General features: G+C 52.2%; 1 long non-coding RNA gene across 1 annotated transcript; it reads left to right on the forward strand.

Annotated features, from left to right (window-relative positions):
- The first annotated feature begins 1462 nt into the window (after positions 1-1462).
- LOC120404807 lies at positions 1463-20863 on the forward strand. Its single transcript, XR_005598187.1, has 3 exons — positions 1463-1653; positions 5700-5865; positions 19351-20863. It is a non-coding gene; the product is annotated as an uncharacterized LOC120404807 (long non-coding RNA).
- The last annotated feature ends 1186 nt before the right edge of the window (positions 20864-22049 follow it).

A 22049-nucleotide genomic window follows, 5' to 3' on the forward strand; every position in this document is an offset into this window, starting at 1 on the left:
CTGTTTTTTTTCTCTCCTCTTTTGCAAGGCGAGAAACTTAGATACATTTGGGGCCTGTCTACACTACCGGTCTAGAGTGTCTTTGTAAGCTGATGACCCCCACCTCTTTTTCAGACCCTATGGATAACACAAGCTCCTAAGTTTGTTCTGTGCTTAGCCCCTATGGAACAGCTGGGCTGGACGGCCTTTTCTCGCTGGGCTGTGAGGAGCAGGTTCTGGGTACTAGGGATATGAAGAGGCTCTCAAGGACTAATGCTTGAAAATAAATATCAATGAACTGCCACACAATATAAAATCACTGCTGCTAACATTGCTGGGTGATCAAATACTAGCAGAGTGGTAATTAATGCTGAGGACAGGGCAGTGACACAGAGCAATGGGATCCCTTGATAAGCTGGCCCCAGTGAAAGAAAACAAGTTTGAAAAGAACCAAATGAAAGGTCCTCTACCTAGCAACAAAGCATGCAGGCCACACCTCCACAATGGGGAAGTGTATCCAGGAAAGCGCTAACCATGAAGAGGATTTAGGGGCCATGCTGGACAAGCCATTCAACATGAGCACCCAGTGTGATACTGTGGGGAACAGGGCTAACGCCATCATTAGATGTATGAAAAGAGCAGTGAGTAGCATAGGGAGGTGACATGCCATCAGTAAGACTGATCCTGGAATACTGCATCCAGTTTTGGCATCCACCTTTGAAAAAGATTTTGAAATATTGGAGATGGGGCAGCAAAAAGCAATGAAACATTTTGAGGGCTGGAGACAAATGCCTGCTAGTGAGCTATTGAAGAGCTCAGCATGTTTAGATTATCAAAAAGATCGGGAGGTGATGTCATTGAAGTGCTGAAGTGACTTCATGGAGGGAAAAGATTGGGTATTAAAGGGCTCATTAATCTAGCAGAGAAAAGAAGAACAAGACCCAGTGGTTGGAAACTCAAAAGAGACCAATTCATATTAGAAATAGGACACAAATATTCAACAGTGAGGATGAATCACCAAAGGAAGAAACTAGAAAGGGAAGTGGTGGGAATTCTCCATTTCTTGGTGTCTTCTAATGAAAACTAGGTGCCTTTCTGGAATTGTTTAGTGAAAAACTAGTTACTATTCTATCCAGAAAGCATGCGCTATGCAGGGTGTCAGATTACATGCTCTAATTGTCAATTCTGTCCATAAAGTCTGCTCATTTATGAACAATTGAGCGTAGTATGGGGAAGAGCATCTCGTGTTCTACTGTGTAGTCAGTGTCATCCCCACAATGAAGAGTCACTGAGTGGGGTGATCCAGGGGAAGCAGCTCAAACATCCAATGGGGCTGGACAGGGGCAGGACATCAGCACTGCAGGGGAAGGGTGGGTGTGGCAGTGACATCACAAGGGCCTTTGGCAGGACCTTAGCCTATTGGACAAAAGTGGTGGGGAGGGGATGATCTCACAGAGAGATCTTGACATCAGCCGGGCAGGACAGGGATGCAGGACAGGGGCAACCTTGGAGATCCCTGTGGCTTTCCTTCAGCACGTCTCCTTCTCGAGGTCTCTCCTTGAGGACTGAGAGAGAATTCACTTTCACGTACGTGAGTGCAAGGAAGACCCTCTTCAGAGTTTTCTCCTTTTCCTTGATTGATTTTGCCAGAAAACAGACGTCCCTTTATAGAAGGTAAGAGCCTCCGAGAGGTTTGGAACCTGTTCAGTCTGATCCATCAGGTGCCAGCTGATTTTTAGGAAAGGAAAACACTAGATTGTGGGGGCAGCATTTGATTTCCGACCTAGGATTTTGTCCCTTAGAATCACTGGGGACCTTGGGGTTTCTCCTTTTTGTTTTCCCTTTTCCTCTGTCCCTCCTACCTTTCTCTTCTTGCTTCCTTTGTCCTTTTCCTTTGCTCTCCTCCCACCACCAGGAGCTCTGTGTGTGCACTGGCGGGGGTGGGAGGCTTGTGGGAGGCCCTCACAGAGAGGTGAGACTGGAATAGTGCTCTGAGATTGATCCCCTCGGTGATGACCTGCGCCATTCTTTAGGATATTTGATGAGAACCCTTAGCCTCTCACCCCTCAAAGTCTCAACCTTGATTGGCTGAGGAGGGGGCTATTGACAGGGAGGAAACTCTGGTCTTTGTTGTTCTCTTTTATGACCAAGCACAGAAGTCACAACCAGTTATGCGTTTGACCAATGGTGATGCTGCTCTCCATTCATTGTCTCGGAGCAGTTCATGATCCTCTCTGACCTTCCAATTCTTCTAAAAGAATTGCTGAATAATTCCAATGAACAATTGTTGGTCTGTAGCTCATTTGAGAGCAACTCTGCTACTGACCACTTGCATCCGAAGAAGTGGGTATTCACCCACGAAAGCTCATGCTGCAAAACATCTGTTAGTCTATAAGGTGCCACAGGATTCTTTGTTGCTTTTACAGATCCAGACTAACACGGCTACCCCTCTGATACTCTGCTACTGAATGGCTGCATCAGCTAAGACAAGTCACTGCTCCTTTCTCAGCCCTAGTTTCTCCTTCCATCAAGTACAAATAACAATCCTCTCCCACCTACCTCGTGATGGGTGGATGACGGGGATCCATTGAAGAGTGTCACTAGTGGCAGTGTAGAATAGGAGGTGTCCTATCACATTGAGCCATATCAGATGATGACATAATATTCTATTGTATTGGTATTTTATTCTTTTGAAATTGTTAAGAGCAGCAACTCATAGAATCATAGAATCTCAGGGTTGGAAGGGACCTCAGGAGGTCATCTAGTCCAACCCCCTGCTCAAAGCAGGACCAAACCCAACTAAATCATCCCAGCCAGGGCTTTGTCAAGCCTGACCTTAAAAACCTCTAAGGAAGGAGATTCCACTACCTCCCTAGGTAACCCATTCCAGTTCTTCACCACCCTACTAGTGAAAAAGTTTTTCCTAATGTCCAACCTAAACCTCCCCCTCTGCAACTTGAGACCATTACTCCTTGTTCTGTCATCGTCTACCACTGAGAACAGTCTAGATCTATCCTCTTTGGAACCCCCTTTCAGGTAGTTGAAAGCAGCTATCAAATCCCCCCTCATTCTTCTCTTCTGCAGACTAAACAATCCCAGTTCCCTCAGCCTCTCCTCATAAGTCATGTGCTCCAGCCCCCTAATCATTTTTGTTGCCCTCCGCTGGACTCTCTCCAATTTGTCCACATCCTTCTTGTAGTGTGGGGCCCAAAACTGGACACAGTAGTCCAAATGAGGCCTCACCGGTGCTGAATAGAGGGGAATGATCACATCCCTCGATCTGCTGGAAATGCCCCTACTTATACAACCCAAAATGCCATTAGCCTTCTTGGCAACAAGGGCACACTGTTGACTCATATTCAGCTTTTCGTCCACCATAACCCCTAGGTCCTTTTCTGCAGAACTGCTGCCCAGCCATTCGGTCCCTAGTCTGTAGCAATGCATGGGATTCTTCCGTCCTAAGTGCAGGACTCTGCACTTGTCCTTGTTGAACCTCATCATATTTCTTTTGGCCCAATCCTCTAATTTGTCTAGGTCCCTCTGTATCCTATCCCTACCCTCCAGCATATCAGCCACTCCTCCCAGTTTAGTGTCATCTGCAAACTTGCTAAGGGTGCAGTCCACACCATCCTCCAGATCGTTAATGAAGATATTGAATAAAACCGGCCCCAGCACCGACCCTTGGGGCACTCCACTTGATACTGGCTGCCAACTAGACATGGAACCATTGATCACTACCCGTTGAGCCCGACCATCTAGCCAGTTTTCTATCCACCTTACCGTCCATTCATCCAGCCCATACTTCTTTAACTTGCTGGCAAGAATACTGTGGGAGACTGTATCAAAAGCTTTGCTAAAGTCCAGAAATAGTACATCCACTGCTTTCCCCTCATCCACAGAGCCGGTTATCTCATCATAGAAGGCAATTAGGTTAGTCAGGCATGACTTGCCCTTGGTGAATCCATGCTGACTGTTCCTGATCACTTTCCCTTCCTTTAAGTGGTTCAGGATTGATTCCTTGAGGACCTGTTCCATGATTTTTCCAGGGACTGAGGTGAGACTGACTGGCCTGTAGTTCCCTGGATCTTTCTTCTTCCCTTTTTTAAAGATGGGCACTACATTAGCTTTTTTCCAGTCATCCGGGACCTCCCCCGATTGCCATGATTTTTAAAAGATAATGGCCAATGGCTCTGCAATCTCATCGGCCAACTCCTTTAGCACCCTCAGATGCAGTGCATCCGGCCCCATGGACTTGTGCTCATCCAGCTTTCCTAAATAGCCCCAAACTACTTCTTTCTCCACAGAGAGCTGGTCACCTCCTCCCCATACCGTGCTGCAGAATGCAGCTGTCTGGGAGCTGACCTTGTCTGTGAAGACAGAGGCAAAAAAAGCATTTAGTACACTAGCTTTCTCCACATCCTCTGTCACTAGGTTCCCTCCCTCATTCAGCAAGGGGCCCACACTTTCCTTGACTTTCTTCCTGTTGCTAACATACCTAAAGAAACCCTTCTTTCACACCTGCATGCCTGAGCAATACTTTTATACTCCTCCCTGGTTATTTGTCCAATCTTCCACTTCTTGTAAGCTGAGTTTTTGTGTTTAAGACGAGCAAGGATTTCACTGTTAAGCCAAGCTGGTCGCCTGCTATATTTACTTTTCTTCCTACACATTGGGATGGTTTGTTCCTGCAACCTCAATAAGGTTTCTTTAAAATACAGCCAGCTTTCCTACTTAGCTCTTACTGAAGCATCTCATCAAACTTTCTAGATCACGGTGTCTCCTCTTTGTGTACGAAGAGACAGTTTAATGCACTGTGACAAAGAGGACATGCTCTTGTTTTGCAAACAAATATTTTTGCAAAGAATTGTCATCCTACTTGTTATGATTTCAAGAAACAAAGTGGTTTAGTCATTCAGATTTGGATTTTCTGACAGAAAACGGTTTCCATGAAAATGTTCACCCCTTCTTTCCTGGACTCTATCCCTGCCTCCATGGGTGTTGATGTCTGTTAGTTAGAACAGGAGTCAGGACTGTTGGCTTCTCTTTCTGGCTCTATCACCGCTTGGCTGTGGGACTCCTTGGGTAGGTCCAAAGGGAATAGGGTCAATTCTCTAACTGCAGGCAGCAGTGAGCCTGGGTGAGAAGGGATGCTCAAGCTGTCTGCGGAGGAGAAAGATGTTTCGAGGTGGTGAATGTCAAGAATTCTAAACTTTGCTAAAATGGCTAGTGTAGAGAAACAAGAAAGAGTTGGGGCCAAACTTGAACTATTGTCTTTTTTAAAGCCCATTCGGGGACGTGAGTGCCAGAGAGCCATAGAGAGGGGGAGCAACTTGCCCAGTCCCAAAGATCAATAGGCAGCAATGGAAGCAGGAGTGACACTTCCTCTCAAAGGCAGGGGGACTGGACATTAGGGCCTGGTTGCAATTGCCAGGTGTGGGAGGGAGTGTGCAGCAGCGGTTAGTGAAGGGGGTCCATCCATGGCTCTGACTCTCATTGTGACCCTGAGCCGGTAACTGAGTCCCGTTTGCCATCATTAGGATTGGGGGTCCCATTGCTACAGCCCAGGGGGGTTGGGAGGCTCCAGGAAGGTGTGTAAAGGGCTGGGATGTCAGGATCCTGGAGCTGCTGTCACCTCCGCACTAGGGCAGTGTTCTGCACCCTGCTGCTGCTGGCTGACTTTCTCTGTCCCCTGGCAATAAGACAGACTCTTGTTTTCACAGCCAGTCGATCGCCCTAGAGTCATCACCCTGCCTGCTGGCTGGGCAGGGTAACTCCTCAGGTCGCCACCCTCTCCAGCCTGCCTTGGGCTTGGAGAGTGAGGAGGAGAGCGAGGGACATCTGCTGACCCTGAACATCCGCCATCCATCAGACCATATCCTAGAGCAAGTGAGTGGCATTAGGGTTCCTCGGTGGCTTCCCCTGTCTGTCTGGAGAGAGGCAGAAAGAGGGGGAGAGAACATCTCAGAAGGGGGATTTCATTTGCAAACAGCTCCCAAGAGCCCCTCACTCTCAGACTGGGCAGGGGCCTCTCCCAAGCCATCTCCAGTGAGTTTGGAAAGGTGCCAGCCCTTCCCTTGTGGGAGACTGTTCCCCAGGCTGAGAGTCTCTGAGCTGGGCCAGACCCTGTCAGCTGCTGAGCATGGGAATCAATGGGGAATGAGGAGGAGGGGCCCTGGTCTTCCTGTGCCTAGGGTCTTTGTGACTCTGACGTGGGGAATGGTTTCCCAGGAGAAGTCCGGACTCCTGGGTTCTGTTCCTTCTCTAGCCTGGGCAGGGGAGTATGGCCTGGGATGACAGGAAGGGGCTGCTTGTCCAGAGTAACCGATGGCCTTTGGGACTGACCCCATTGCTCCGAAAGGATGAGACTTCCTGGATATTGCAGCAGCAGCAGCAGGGATTACGAGAGGGAATGTTGGGAGCAGACCATGCAATGAAGTCCTGCCAATGTGTGTAGCTTGCACTCCCTGCACTCGTGTGGGGGGAGAAGGGGCTGCTCTGGTTGGAGCAGGGATGAGGAGGGAGCGAAAAGGCCCATGAGTGAAAGGCTGCCTTGAGCCCAGACTCACACCTGCTCCCCGCTCAATTCCAGGATGGCCAGGCTCCTGAGGATGTTCAGGAAGAAGGCTCTGCAGGTGGTCCCAGAGCCTGAGGAAAGCAGCTGCCATCTTCCCAAGGGGCAGAGTTGCCTTCTTTATCTGAATAGCAGTGATAGGTGTATTCTCTACTTGTTCAAAGTAAAAGATTTCCTTCTGGGCAAATATCTCGACGGTTAACTGGCAACGGCAGCCTTGAGAGACCATCCGCATTGCCGTGCAGAGTGGATTTCCTACATTTCATTTCAAATGTGTGCGCGGAAAGCAACAATGCCCACCATTGCATACGACTAGCGGCTAATGGAGGAATGCCTGTGTGGGGTCCAAAAATTGAAGTCAGGGGTCGATGGTCAGTGAGAAGAGTAATCTTCCATCCAAACAGGTACTGATGAAACTTTGGAATTCCGAAAACGATTCCCAATGCCTCTTTGTAGGGTAGCCTCTAAATTCTTTAGGTGATCCTCCTCATTCCTTCCAGTGACCAGGATGTCATCCAGATAGCACTGGACTCCTGGCAAGCCACACAAGATCTGGTCCATAGCCCTCTGGAACAGGGCGGGAGCAGATGTTATTCCGAAGGGTAGGCGACAGTATCGATAAAGCCCTTTATGCTTCACAATAGTCAACAGCTCTTGGGACTTTTCATCAACGTGAATCTGTAAATATGCTTGACTCAGATCAATCTTACTGAACTTGCTGTAGCTTTTCTTTATACACAGTCTCTGAAACCAGCAAAATCCTGCACCGGTGTCCAGTTCCATGCATATAGGTTTGCCATCCAACAACAGGGTTAGCCAGTATTCATGTGAGCTCACTGCCAAAGACAAAACGTGGAGTGGCTCTTCTTCTTGTGAGAAAGTATCTCCTTGGTCATCCTGGGTCTGCTCTAGGCTATGCAGATTTCCCTTTTTGGTTAGCCAGACCACAGGCCTCTTTTTCTTTTGTTTACAGGCACACTTGATGTGTCCCTTTTTGCCACAGTGTCGACACTCCAGGTCCTTACACCAGCATTCTGATGCAGGGTGACCTGGCTTACCACAGCGGTAACATTCCTGACTCCCCACAGTTTTGTGGGTAGGTTTTAGTGACACCTTATGCACTCTAGGGGATGCACCGATGGATTGTGCCTCCTTTGTAGCCAGTTCCATGGAGACAGCAATATCAATGGCCTTCTGTAAGGTAAGCTGAACCTCTGTCAATAGGTGCTTCCGTATAGCTTCACTGTGCAGGCCACACACTAACCTGTCACGTAGGGCCTCATTTAACACCTCCTTAAATTCACAGTGTTCTGCAAGCTTTCTCAGAGTTGCTACAAATTGTATAACTGTTTCGTCTTCTTTCTGGTCTCTTTTGTGGAACCTATATCTTTCAGCAATTTCCAGTGGTTTTGGAGAACAATGGGACTCCAGGATTTCCACAATGTCACTGTAAGATTTAGTCTCTGGCTTCACAGGGTGTAGTAAGTTGCGTAGCAGGGAGTAGGTCTTAGCCCCTACAACACTTAAGAATATTGGCACCTTCTTCTCTTCTGTAATGTCATTTGCAATAACAAACAGCTCAAAATGCTCAGTATATACAGGCCACTGCACTAAATACTCCTCAAAAGGTTCCAGTGGCCCTGTAAGTGTAGCCATGATTTTAGTTTCAGTTTGCACAGTCAGAGCAAATAAGCCAGTTCTCACCCCCTTCCAGCAGCAAACAAGGTTTGTTTGTTTGTTTTTGTACCTTAACTTTACTTCCTTCTGTTGCTGGGGCAGCACAGAGATCCCATCCTCGTCGCCACGTTGTTATATCCTTGGGGGCAACAGCTTTAGGAAGAAATCACTGGAGACACAGAGAGCTGTAAACCTTGGAGCAGCCATTTATTGTGGCTACACACAGAACTAACCAACAGCCAGCCAAACAGGCTGGGCTATCCCCTAATAATCTGACTCAGTTGCCATAGCAACACAAGATTCTATTACCACAACAACCAAATACACAACAGAACCCGGTTCCACCTTGACACTGGTAGCAGCCCGGGGCTCTGTACTCAAAAGCTAGGGCTGCTCTTTTCTCTTTGCTGCAGGTTTCCCTGGGCACATCCTACATCTCTTCTCAAGTTCCCTTCTAGGCTTTCCTTGCTGCTTTCAACTTCTTACCTAGTTCTCATTCCAGTTCATAGCCCAGCTAGGCTTGATCGCCGCTGAAGTCTGGTTCTTTCGGGGCCAATACATGGTCCCTCTGAGGCAGGATTAATTCTGTAACCAGTTTGGCTATGCCCCAGTCTCTGCAGCCCAGGGGAAAGCACTCTCCTTTCCCTGTTACAGACCTGCGCTGCCCAGGCCTGCGTGCTCTTATTGGGTTGAGGTGAGTCTTGCCCACATGCTCAGGGTTTAGCTGATCGCCATATTTGGGCTCAGGAAGATATTTTCCTCCAGGGCAGGTTGGCAGAGTCCCTTGGGGGTTTTCACCTTCCTCTGCAGTATAGGGCATGGAGATGTCTCTGTCCCAGGGATGGGGGAAGCTCCCAGCCAGGCTATGCAGCAGAGATCCCATTTCTCCCCCAGGAGACCCATATGCCCAAAGAAGTCAATGGCTCTTACCTCCATGAGGGAGCGGGGTCTTCCCTCTCAGCCTCTTTGAGAACTAGCACTGCTTGGATTTGATAGGACAAGGTGACCTGTCCCCACTGCTTGCTGAGGAGGCTCAGCTTCTGACTGCACCCATCTGGGAGGCTGTCACACACCCCAGGGCCTAGAAGACAGGTGAGGGGGGAGGTTCCTATTCATGTCACCCTCTGAGAGCCCATAGAAAGGCCAAAGGAAGAATAAAGGGCAGGAGGTGAAGCAGGCCCTGAACCTCTGTCCCATCCTCACCTCCTCAAATGTGGAGCTTCCTGAGCTTCAGTTGGGCAGACAGTCTGTAGCCCTGACACAAAGGTCCTTCTGTGCCATACGGGGGCAGGGGGATCTCTGCGTGGGAACACGGGGAATGGGATGGGGGTCAGAGCAAGGAAAGAGGGGAGGGGTATGGGAGTGAGGGGAAGAGCTCCTGCCCCAGATGAAGGAAGTTTGGGGTCAGAGGGAAGGACCCTGGTCCACAGAGAGGGGAGAGAGTTTCTGTCAGTGTCAGGGGCCCCCCATTTCCTCTTCCACTAGCCCCCCATTTACAGTGAGACAGAGCAGTACCTGCAGCAGGGAGCAGGAGTTGCTGAACATGGGAGGGGAACCTTTAAGGGCATCAGATGAGGCGCAGCCCTTGCAGAGCCTCAGGCACCTGGTGCAAGTGCCAGATGATGTGCAGCTGACACATCACCTTGGCTGTGACATCCTCCAGCTGCAGGGGAACGAGAACATGTCAGAGACTGAGACACTGCCCAGAAATCTGCCCAGGGAGGATTAAGGGCACCTGGGAACCAGCACCATTTCCACCCAACAGCTCCTCATGTCTGAGTGGTGGATTCACCCTCCTGATCCCCAGGATGGAGGCTTGTTGTCCTCTCTAGTGACCTCCAGTGCCAACCCCGCTTCTTGTAGGGTTAGCTCCTGCCATCTCCCCCTCAGTGCCCCTGACAGCTGTTGCACCTCCAACCCACCTGGGGACACTGCTCAAGTTTGTAGAACCCTCTCCTCCACCCCTACCTCCATCCCCACCCAAGTAGGGCAGGGAGGGGGGCAGGAGGGATTCTGACAGCAGTGAAGTGGGATGTGGGGAGGTTGAGATCTGTCCCCAAGTCACTCCAGTGACAAATGCTGAAGCCACAGGATGGCAGCCCTGGTGAACGGGGCAGGTCAGCAGCCCCTGCTGCCTGAATCCTCCCGTTCTCTCTAGAGCGGGTCCAGCCCTGCCAGCAGCAGGACAAGCTTCCCCCACCCATGTGCCTCAGAACTGCCTGGCCAGTCACCATCACCCATCAGTCCTTGGCCTCCCAGGCTGCCAGTGATGGGAGCAGCTCCGGGTGCTGGCTCAGGTGACAAGGACACTAGGCCATGGGGAAATGGGTGCAGCTCTGTGGGGCAGGAAAGGTTCACAGAGGGCACTTAGGGGACTCTCCTGCCCTTCCCAGGAGTGACAGCAGAACATCACATCCTAGGAACAGAAGTCCAGAAGTCCCCACTAGGCTCTATGCTCCCAGGCCAGCGAATGGTGATAGGATGGGAACGAGGCCTGGGCCCCGCCCCAATCTCCTGAGTCTAATGCAGCTGCTTACCTTGTCCCCCATCCGCTGCTGGGCTTCCCCCAGCATGGAGTATGTGAGGAGCAGCCCAGCCTGGCTGACACGGAGCAGGGGGTCGTGAATCGCCAGCATTGCTGTCTGGAGGAAGAATTTTCTCTGCCCCTCAGAGAAGAATTTTCCAAAGACCTAAAACCAACAGGACATGAGTCTTTAGCAGATTGCCCAGAGCCAGCTGCCAAGTCCTGGAGATAGAATGGCCTCAGCGTCTGGTGCCCCAAAGGGAGGGTAAGAGAGCTGCTGTAGCCAAGGCAGTTCGTTCCCCAGGAGGCTTTCAGGGTCCCATGGCTCAGGGAAGCCCCTTGATTAAAAGGTGGCAGATGCTTTGGGACCAAAGCCTCCAGTGGCTCTTTCTGGAGGGCAATTGATTGCAGGGGCCATGATGGGCTGGAAATGGATCTCTAATGTGGGGGAGCATGGCCCACTCTGCTGTGCAGCACACAGAGATGATAGGGGACCCTGTATTGCTTCCAGCAGAGAGATCTCCTGCACCTCAGTGGCTAGAGGAGTGTGCGTGTGGGGGAGGGGGTTGGAGCTGACAGACCAAAGGTCTATTCCCCCTAAATTAGTGATTTCTGGGTAAGGCCACTGCAGCTCCTTGGTTTCTTCCAAAGAGACTCCAATCTGCAACCTGACAAGGATAAGGAGACTCATGTCCCTGTCCCCATCACAGACCCTCCTAGGAAACTTTTCTTCTGCTGCAGCAATTCAGCTTGTGGGAGGCAGGACAAGCTCACACAGTCTTTCTCACGTGGCGTCTATAGAGCAGCTTTCTGTAGATGCACTTGTAGATCCAGGAGCCATTCCAAGGCCTCCTTTGTGAGGTTGTGGAAATCACCCATTTCACCTTTGACTCCAATCTGGGGGCACTGGGTTATGGTGTCTTCCAAGGTTTGGATGTTCTCCCCACAGTTCTGAGACAGGGCGGTGGGAGAGGGGAGGGGTCTTTGATTTTCTACTTGTGCTGCAAGTAGCTGCAACTTGCCTCAGTGACAATGTGCTTCTTTGGAACAGTGGCTGAGGTCCAGATACTCTGCCATTCCCTGGCTGGGTCTGGAGACATGAAGGGGGCACATGTGGTCCATATTGACTTTGGAGCTCACTGTGTCCCCTACCCAGTGCCCAGGTTGGGGCATTCTGCTTCCTGACTGGCAAGGGAATTGGGCAAACCCCACCTCCTTTCTCTGCTTCTACAGGGTGCAGGGAATTAAACAAGGGTCTGATCAAGCAATAGTGCCTGACTGACCCAGTGCTCTCCTCTCGGACACTTGGGGATCAGCCAGGGGGACAAGGAGCAGAGAGACACCCAGAGCCATAATCCTCTATTAGCTAACCCACCCGGGGATTCTCCTTATGCCACGTAGCAATGGCTCCATGTAAGACACTCAAATCACGGCAACTAGCGAGGTTCCAATGTGGGACCTTTAGCACCAGCCTGTCCCACAGGGTGCTGGATGAGGAACTCTGAGCTGGAAATAAGGAGTGGGCTCTTGTCCTGTCTCCAGGAGGCATCCACTGCAGTGACCCTGCCAGCCCCACTCCCTGAGCTGTCTCATGCCCTGCCACAGTGTCCTTACCTCCCCCACCCTGGCTGTGTTCTTATAGCCCAGAAGCCTGCTGTCCCGGGGCCAGTCGTGGCACCACAGATCTTCTGTCTTGTGTATGGTCAGCCCTGGAAGAGAAAGAGAGCGATAGAGAGACACTTATGATTCTTCTGGTTGCAATTTCTGTGTCCTTCCAATCCCATTGGTGGCTGCACAGTGGAGTGGAGAAGAACATAGGCAGAGAGAGACTTGTCCTCCAGCTGGGGTCAGGCTGAGAGAAATTGTCTGGGGTCCCATTATCCACCTGTGGTCACTCTCAGTCCCCTATTGGGTTCCGTGTACCAGCGGGTTTCTTACTCCTCTGTTGGAGCAGCAGCTGGTACAGCTGGTAAGTCCCCTCCCTGGCCTGCTGGCTGATGTCCTTGTCTGGGTCATTGACAAACAGAGCCAGCTGTGCCACGTGGTGATCCATCCTAGGGAACTCTGCTGAGATCTAATGGAAGGGAGAGGAGAGGAAACTCCATCAGCAGTTTCCTTGCTGGCATGTAGGGAGTCACTGAGTGCACAATCCCCACAGGAATTTCAGAGCATATCAGAGAGAAGGGCTGATTCCCTGGGGTCCTCCTGTTTCTCTAAGAAGGAGCATGTGACTCTTCTCTGAGAACCATCTCCGGAATCTCATGGGGTGTGTGTGTTGGGGGGGGCGGGGTGGGGGAAGGGGGAGGTTTCAGACTCTCACTCCCCAAGACATCCAAGGGCCCTGTGGTTAGTGCTCAACAGAACCAGGCAGAGCTCTGGCTTGAAGTTTCAGCTTCTTCCTCTGTCCCTCAAGAAAACAGGACCTGACACTCCATTGCACTGACCTCCCCAATAAGGACGCCCCACTAGGGACCCAGCTAGGAGGAGAGAGTAGAAAATGGATCTTCCAGTCTCTCCTTACCAATCCCCCAAAGAGTTAAGGTAAATTTGGTTCCCACCCCTCCTTATGGGGCTCACCTCCAAGATGTAGTGGAGCCTGTCTGCGTCTGGGGACTCTGCCAGCAGGTTCCCCAGCATGGCATCCAGGAGCTCTGGCATGACTTTGTGCAGAGCCTGCAAAGCATGGGTCAGAGTTAGGGAAACTGGGCCTACACCTGCCACAGGATGGGAAGAGGGGTCTCTGGGAAGCACTGGGGAGACTCCCAAACACATATCCTGGCCTCTCTCATTCACATCCCAGTGCAGGCAAATAGCAAGGATTGATGACACCTGGATCTTTGATCCATGAGCTTAGCAGGTCTCTGCAGAGGGCCTTGTAGGCAGAAGAGTATGAAACAGCCAAATTGCTATGGATGGAAGCTGGGCTGCTGTGCAAAACACCGCATAAGAAAGAAAGAAAGAGAGAAAGAAAGAAAGAAATCCCCCAGGGAGGGATAATCCTCTGGAGAGAAGGATCCAACCCTGCAGCTTGTTCCATCTCTGCCTACCCCACCCCTAAAGCTGGAGCTCCTGTGAATCAAAAGAGCAGGGACCAAGGACCACTCTGGAAGAGGAGGAGGCAGGGGCGGCTCTAGGATTTCGGCCACCCCAAATAGGGCGGCACGCCGCGGAGGGCGCTCTGGCGATCACTGGTCCCACGGCTCCAGTGAACCTCCCGCAGGCGTGCCTGCGGGAGGTCCACCGGAGCCACCTGCCGCCCTCCTGCGGGATGTCACCCCAAGCACACGCTTGGCGTGCTGGGGTCTGGAGCCGGCCCTGGGAGTAGGATAGAAGGAGGAGGATGTACCTGGCTGTTGATGGTGTCCTTCTCCGTGCCCAGGGTGAAGACGCAGTGAAGGGCAGCTCGCAAGAGGTGGGTCTCTAGGTCTGGCTCAAGGGCAGGTTTCATGATGCTGGCAAAAGAGAGGAGCTGGTATTAGACTGTGCAGTACGGGGGTGGGACTGTCGCCAACACGGACACGAAACCACAGGGATATAGGCCCAGGCTGGCGAGAATGGAAATTGAGGCCCTGAACTAGGGAATGACAAGGCCAAGGCGTCACAGACAGACAGTGGCAGGACAGGAATAGCGCCTGTTCTCTGGAGCCTGCTGCCCCTCCTGTATCTGAGCCCGGGAGTGAGCCCCTCCCCAAGGCCCCTGGAATGTTAGTGGAATGAAAAGAACAGCCCAGCCAGGAGAGACTGAACCTTCCCACTCCACCAGCTCTGCCAGAGGAGCCACTCCTGGGAGGTGACCTGGGAGTGGGAAGGACAGTGACTCTCAGCCTTGCGCCTGAGTAGCACTGGGGTTAGGGGAGCCAGCGGAGGGAGGGGGCTGTCTCGGTACCTGAGGTTGCTCACTGCAACCAGGGAGTTGGTGAGGATGGTGCTGGGTGGAGAGTCTTTAGGAAGCTCCTCAATGAGCTCCTGTGAGACGCAAAGGAGACAAAGGAGCGTGAGAGATTCGGGCCCTACTGACACCTCCCAAAGAGGAGATTACACAGCCAATGCCCCACGTGGCCAGCAGGATCCCCCACTACCTTCTGCTCCTCCCATTTCTTCCTGCCATCAAACTTGTCCCCCTTCCAGGATTCCTGCCCAGCTCAGTCCCAATCCCCTTCTTTCCTCCTCCCTGTCAAAACTGCCCCCATTCAGCACCATCCCAACTACCGAGCTGGGACCATGTCATTCCTTGTCCCCCAGTCTCAGCTGCCCTCCAGCCCCACAATTCCTCCAGTGCCCAATCTCACAATTACTCCCTTCTCTTCTCCCCACCCTTCAGCTCCAGCAATCCCTGCCCTCTGCTGCCCACGCCAACACCACCCAGCCCCCACCCATTAGCCCGGCGATACCCCTGCCAATCCCATGTCTCTCTCCTCCCTCCAGCTGCTGTATGACGTGTCTCACTCACCACAATCCTCTCCACCACAGCCGCCTTGCAGCAGCGCGGCTCCAGCGTGTCCTGTCCTCTGTCCTGTGCAGCAAGACACGCCGGGTAGATGGCCTGCAGGAATGTGAGCTGCTTCCCCTCATCCTGTACCCACCAGGAGTGGGGTATAGCGAGAGAGAACCTGTTAGCTAGGGACCTTCCTGCCCCACCCACACCAGCTCCAGGGCTCAGGCCTCTATGGGGGATTGTGGGGACCTGCCTATTGTCCAAATCCCCCACCACTCCTACACAAGCAGGATCAGGAACAGGGACAGTGTCTGTAGGGGGAGAAGACCTCGGCCGTTGTGGGACAAACACCCCCATCTTGGGGGTCCCACAGCATGGATGTAAAAGGGCCCCATTAGGGGTGGTGAATCATCAGGGACAAGACCCTCGGTAGGGGGTGGGGATGCTGCGAAGGGACAGGATGTTCTTGGTTCCAGCCCAGGTGGGAAACATTTGTACCGTTTCCCTGCACTGGAGCTGCTCTCTGATGACCTTGAGAGCAGCTTCATCTGTGGACATGTCCAGCCATTCCTCCTCCTCTGAATCCCTGGTGGTCCCTGCACCAGGAAGAGAAGGAAACAGGGTGATGCCTGCTGCCCCTTGGGGGAAGGACAGGGGCGTGATGGGGAGAGCAGGATCCCACCTCAGGCACCCAGGGCAGATCGGGCCCCACATCTCCCTCTCAGGTATGTCTTTAGCCCCCAACAGCTTTAGAAGCCCAGAGCAGAGAGCCCCCTCTCCACTGTCCAGGACTCCGTGGGAGATTCCTACCCACCAGCCCCAGAGCATCAAAGGACAAAGTGGCAGCATCTCTTGATGCCCCCCAACCCCAGTTCCCCTTGCTGCAGGGGCAGCTGGGTGACTGCTGCTGGTGTCAGTGGGGTTCACATGGCTCAGGCCAGACACCTGGGCTGGGGACCCTCCCCCCACCCCGCCATTTCACTGGGAGAGTGTCTGGGCCCAGGGTGTTCACATCCCCATCCTCACCCCTCCCTGAGCCCAGCCTGGCTCCTCACCTGGAACAAAGCAGCAGCGTCCATCGGCGTCGCTGCTGCCAGAGTCCCAGGTGCTGCTGCTGTCCTGTGCTGAGCTGCTGGTGCTGGGACAGGGATCGTCCACCTCCTGGCCTGAGGGGGCTGGAAGGTCCTCAGTGACCAGGCAGGGCGATGCCTCCTGTTGGGAATGAGGGCTGGGCTCCTGGGGCCGCTGCTGCCCACACAACAAGCCCCAGAGCCTCCCTGCTCGATGCCCCTCCTGGGCTGGGTCCTGTCTGCGAAACCGCATCCTGAGCCAGCTCCATCTGCACCTGGTCAGGGCCTCTCCCAGCTCGGCGCCTGCGCCGGGAGCTGGTTTTGTTCACCAGAAGGCTGGGCACTTCCTCCTTCTGGCCTGGATGGGAGCTGCTTCCCTGCCCGCGGGGATGCAGAGGTTGCTCTGCCCCTTGGGAAGATGGCAGCTGCTTCCTCAGGCTCTGGGACCACCTGCAGAGCCTTCTTCCTGAGCATCCTCAGGAGCCTGGCCATCCTGGAATCGAGCGGGGAGCAGGTGTGAGTCTGGGCTCAAGGCAGCCTTTCACCCATGGGCCTTTTCATAGAATCATTGAATCATAGAACTTAAGATCAGAAGGGACCATTATGATCATCTAGTCTGACCTCCTGCAAGATGCAGGCCACAAAAGCTGACCCACCCACTCCTGAAGTAATTCTCTCCCTTGACTCAGCTGTTGAAGTCCCCTTTTCGCTCCCTCCTCATCCCTGCTCCAACCAGAGCAGCCCCTTCTCCTCCCCGAGTGCAGGGAGTGCAAGCTACACACATTGGCAGGACTTCATTTGCATGATCTGCTCCTGATGTTCCCCTTCCTAATCCCTGCTGCTTCTGCAATATCCAGAAAGTCTCATCCTTGTAGAGCAATGGGGTCAGTCCCAAAAGCCATCGGTTACTCTGGACAAGCAGCCCCCTCCTGTCATCCCAGGCCACACTCCCCCGCCCAGGCTAGAGAAGGAACAGAACCCAGGAGTCCGGACTTCTCCTGGGAAACCATTCCCCACGTCAAAGTCACAAAGACCCTAGACACAGCTTATCAAGGGATCCCATTGCTCTGTGTCACTGCCCTGTCCTCAGGATTAATTACCACTCTGCTAGTATTTGATCACCCACCAATGTTAGCGGCAGTGATTTTATATTGTGTGGCAGTTCATTGATATTTATTTTCAAGAATTAGTCCTTGAGAGCATCTTCATATCCCTAGTGCCCAGAACCGTCTCCTCACAGCCCAGCGAGAAAAGGCCGTCCAGCCCAGCTGTTCCATAGGGGCTAAGCACAGAACAAACTTAGGAGCTTGTGTTATCCATAGATTCTGAAAAAGAGGTGGGGGTCATCAGCTTACAAAGACACTCTAGACCGGTAGTGTAGCTGGGCCCCAAATGTATCTAAGTTTCCCTCCTTGCAAAGTAGAAGAGAGAAAAACCAGAACCTTGATTAGCTTTATTTGATAGTTGTGGAAACTGAGGCACACAGAAGCAAAGAGATGGTGCACATTTATCTAGAGTGTGCCAGGTTGCAGCCCCTATTCCAGCCCCTATTCCGGCAGAATGGATTCTCTCTAACCCTCCTCCCAAACCCAGCAACACATATGCCAGGAAGACACAGGGCAAAAGAATGTTTGATGCATGAAGCATCATCTAAAGTCACTATCCAAGGAGTTAAAGAGAAACCAGGATAAAATTAAGGATTCAAAATTCATATTGTTACTGCCAGTTGCGGTAATAATTTGCTACTCAAATAATACATCTGAAGAATTAGATAAAAGTACCCAATAGAACAAAAAGCTCGACTTGCAAAAATAGACCCTCAGACCTGCTAGGCTTGTTAGCCATTAACAGGATGGAAAGCTGTACCTTCAAGGTTGTTTCCTCTCTGTTTGGACTTGTGATGAGGAATACAAATCTCACACTGGGCAACAAGGGGTTAAGGAGCTGCTCTGGCCTCAGCCAGCCCCACCTGAACACAGCTACAGTGTAAGCACAGACCAGAGGGAGGATTTCAAAGGAAGCAGAACAGCTCACTTGTGGGCAGACCTGGCAAGAGGAAGGTCCTTTATCTGGAGGGTCCTGAGGGAAGGCTGGCTCTGTCCCTCAGCAACTCCCTTAAGGTCCCTCCCTGAGGGAAGAGAGGACGTGCATCTGTTATACCCAGAGAGGGAGGTGTCACGGACTCACAGATCGTGCCAACTCATGGCCACGTGCGGTCCATGGGGGGTGCCCCTTCCAGTGTGACAGCCCTTCTCGGGGATCACCCTCTCTCGGGGTCAGGCCCCTCCACCTCCTGGAGCTGCATCTCTCTGGGCCTTAGCACACCTGTTTCTCACTGTGGGCCTCCTCAGGGAGTCCACTCGCTCTGGACTCCCCGGGGCCTCCACCCGCAAAGGGGTTGATGCAACCCTCTTCTCTAGACCAGAGCGAATCCCAGCCAGCATAAAACAGGAGGGTTTATTGAGGGTTGAACACAGTGCAGGAAACTCTCAGGGCCTCAAGCCTGGCCTCCCTCAGCACAGCACATCCTAGTCCCCCTGCATCCCGGTGGGCTCTGCCTGCTCCCCCTCTCCAGCCCAGAGCCCCCCTGCTTCCCAGCTGGGCACCTGATATCCCCGGCCCCAAGCCCCGCCTCTCTTCATTGTCTTCTCTCCAGGTAAACAGGGTCGTAAACAGGGTGGCCTGGGCCTCCTCTCCTCTCAGCCCTCCTCTGGCCCCCTCTGGCTGGAACCAGCTGCTTAGGTCACCGGGGTCCTCTCTTCGCAGCCCATTGTCCTCCCACTGGCCAGAACCAGCTGTGACTCCTGAGCTGCGTCTCCGGGTCACCAGGTCACCAGTCGTTGGAGTATCCATCCTCCAGGCCATCAGCTGGGGTCCCAAGTTCCCTCTCCGGTCCTCTGTAACAACAAACTCCCTCTCCCCTCCTCTTGTTAAGCCAGTAACACCCGGGTACACTGAATCCCACTCCCTCTGCATGCAACTCACTGGAAAACACGGAAAAACCAAGAAAACACCCCACTTCGTCACAGGAGGCATTTCCCCCTCACACCTACTAGCCCTGGTTGGGTGTTGATTCCTTGGCTTTTATTTCTAGATGACCCTGGAAGGGGAGAAGTTTGGAAGTGACTGGGCTGGAGGACCAAGTCAGGAGAGGAGGCAGCTGCCACCCCAAGAAGGAGAGAGTTGTTTGCAAAGTTAGCCCTTGCAATGCACCAAATGTAAATATGGCTGCTTGGAGCTTTCCTCTATTGGTCCTTACTGAATACAGTCAAGTCACGATCACTGGCCCTAGAGCAACGGTTAACATGCAGGCCAGTGATCAATTCATCTTTACCCACCAAAATGAGACCCACAATAGAGGCTTAGAAAAGTATCTGTCATTTTTTTAAATCTTCAAGGATGATTTACTAATGGCTACTTGAGACCTCACCCATCTGTCTCCAAATAGGATGTCCCCCACGCAAACCCAATTGTCTTCCCACAAGCCACAAACATGTGCTAAAGGAGAAACTGAACCTTCTCTGGTTTGGATTCAGTGAACTGTACCAGCCCCCCATTTATTCTTCTGCTAGGTCATGTTAGTTAGCAGGTTGAGCCCTGTTCATTTGAGGTCCTGGGGTTCTCTAGAACCAAGAACTTTCAACAGGTAATGGCGTGTCTAATGTGAAGTGCCTCCAAGCCCACCACTGTTATCATCTCTCCCCTTCCTAGTCGGGTTGTAACCAGTGACACTAACATTCCAGTAATACACATCGTCCCACCAGGTTTCCCTGTTCTATCCACTTTCCCGTCCTCAATGAGAATTTCCAGCTTCTCTTCCTTCTTGCCTAGACTCCCGTGCTAAAAGCAGCGTTACTTCCCTTCACGCTTCCAGTGAGTATCTTGCAGGGTATGTACACTGCAGCACAGCATTCCCCTGAGCGCACACTTGTGTTACTGCAGGAGGGTTATCGGTGGAGGCAGTGTGTGGGGAAGGAGGCATCTAATGTCACATCCTCCACCCTCCCCGCGAGTTGCTGCTAGGTTTGTACTCAGCATGAGTGTTTTTGAGTGGGTTCTAAAACATGCTCATATCCCTAACTTAAATTAGTCCTTTGTGTGATGTTGCTCAACTTAGTATGTAACACAGAGGTCAGCTCTACACATCAATTTGAAAAGTTATGCCTTAGGAGTAATGGATAAATAACAGGAGTTAAGATCTTCAAAAAGCTAAGCAACAAGCATGATGACCATAGAATAGTCACATGGAGCATGCTCAGTAACACTGCTGAAGCCAGCTGCCCTCACTCTGTCCCCCACCTCCCATCCCCACTATCGGCAGGCACAGGTCATCACTGGTTATCTGGAAGCCAGGAAGAGACTCCTACTCATGCGTCACATTCTTCCCTCCATTTAAAGGTGCCATGGGAGAAAGACAACATGTCCCAATGCAGGGGCAGTAGGTTTGAATAATTTTTGGTGGTGCCCAGAACAGATCCAAGTCCTGCCACACCCCCAGCCTTGTAAGTCAATATACAGTAACTCCTCACTTAAAGTCATCCCGACTAACATTGTTTTGTTGTTAAGGTGATGATCAATGAGAGCAGTGGCTCTCAGACTTTTTTTTTCCGTGGACCACTTGAAAATTGCTGAGGGTCTTTGCAGACCACTTAATGATCTTTCCAAATATTAGGAGTATTTTTGGCACCTTAGGCCTTGTCTACATTACAAGACTATTTCGAATCTACTTAAGTCGAATTTGTGGATTCGACCTTATGAAGTCGAATTTGTGTATCCACACTAAATACACTAATTCGAACTTCTGAGTCCACATTAAGGGAGCCGGCGTCGACTTTGGAAGCGGTGCACTGTGGGAAGCTATCCCACAGTTCCCGTAGTCCCCGCTGCCCACTGGAATGCTGGGTAGAGCTCGCAATGCCTGCTGGGGGAAAAAATGTGTCGAGGGTGGTTTTGGGTTACTGTCGTCATTGAACCGTCAATCACGCCCTCCCTCCCTGAAAGCGCCGGCGGGAAATCTGTTCGCGCCCTTGTCTGGTCGGTTACAGCGCGGATGCCACAGCACTGCGAGCATGGAGCCCGCTGCGATCATCGCTGCACTTATGGCCGTTGTCAACTCCTCGCACCTTATCGTCCACCTCTTCCACAGTCAGCTGCTGAGAAACCGGGCAAGGAGGCTCCGCAGCGGTGAGGAGAGTGGCGAGACCTCACAGAAAGCAGGGTACGCCACGCAGTGGAGATCATGGTGGCAATGGGTCACGTTCATGGTGTGGAACGGCGATTCTGGGCCCGGGAAACAAGCACAGACTGGTGGGACCGCATAGTGCTGCAGGTCTGGGATGAATCACAGTGGCTGCGAAACTTCAGGATGCGTAAGGGCACTTTCCTTGAACTGTGTGACTTGCTGTCCCCTGCCCTGAAGCGCCAGGACACACGCATGCGAGCAGCCCTGAGTGTGCATAAGCGAGTGGCCATAGCTCTCTGGAAACTAGCAACGCCAGACAGCTACCGGTCAGTAGCGAACCACTTTGGCGTGGGCAAATCTACCGTGGGGGTTGCTGTCATTCAAGTAGCCCACGCAATCGTTGAGCAACTGCTCTCAAAGGTAGTGACTCTCGGAAATGTCCAGGTCATCATAGATGGCTTCGCCGCGATGGGATTCCCAAACTGCGGTGGGGCTATAGATGGGACTCACATCCCTATCCTGGCACCAGCCCACCAGGCCAGCGAGTACATTAACCGAAAGGGCTACTTTTCAATGGTGCTGCAAGCTCTGGTGGACCATAGGGGACGTTT

Source organism: Mauremys reevesii, linkage group 4 (genome assembly GCF_016161935.1).
Source record: "Mauremys reevesii isolate NIE-2019 linkage group 4, ASM1616193v1, whole genome shotgun sequence".
NCBI classification, from domain to species: Eukaryota; Metazoa; Chordata; order Testudines; family Geoemydidae; genus Mauremys; species Mauremys reevesii.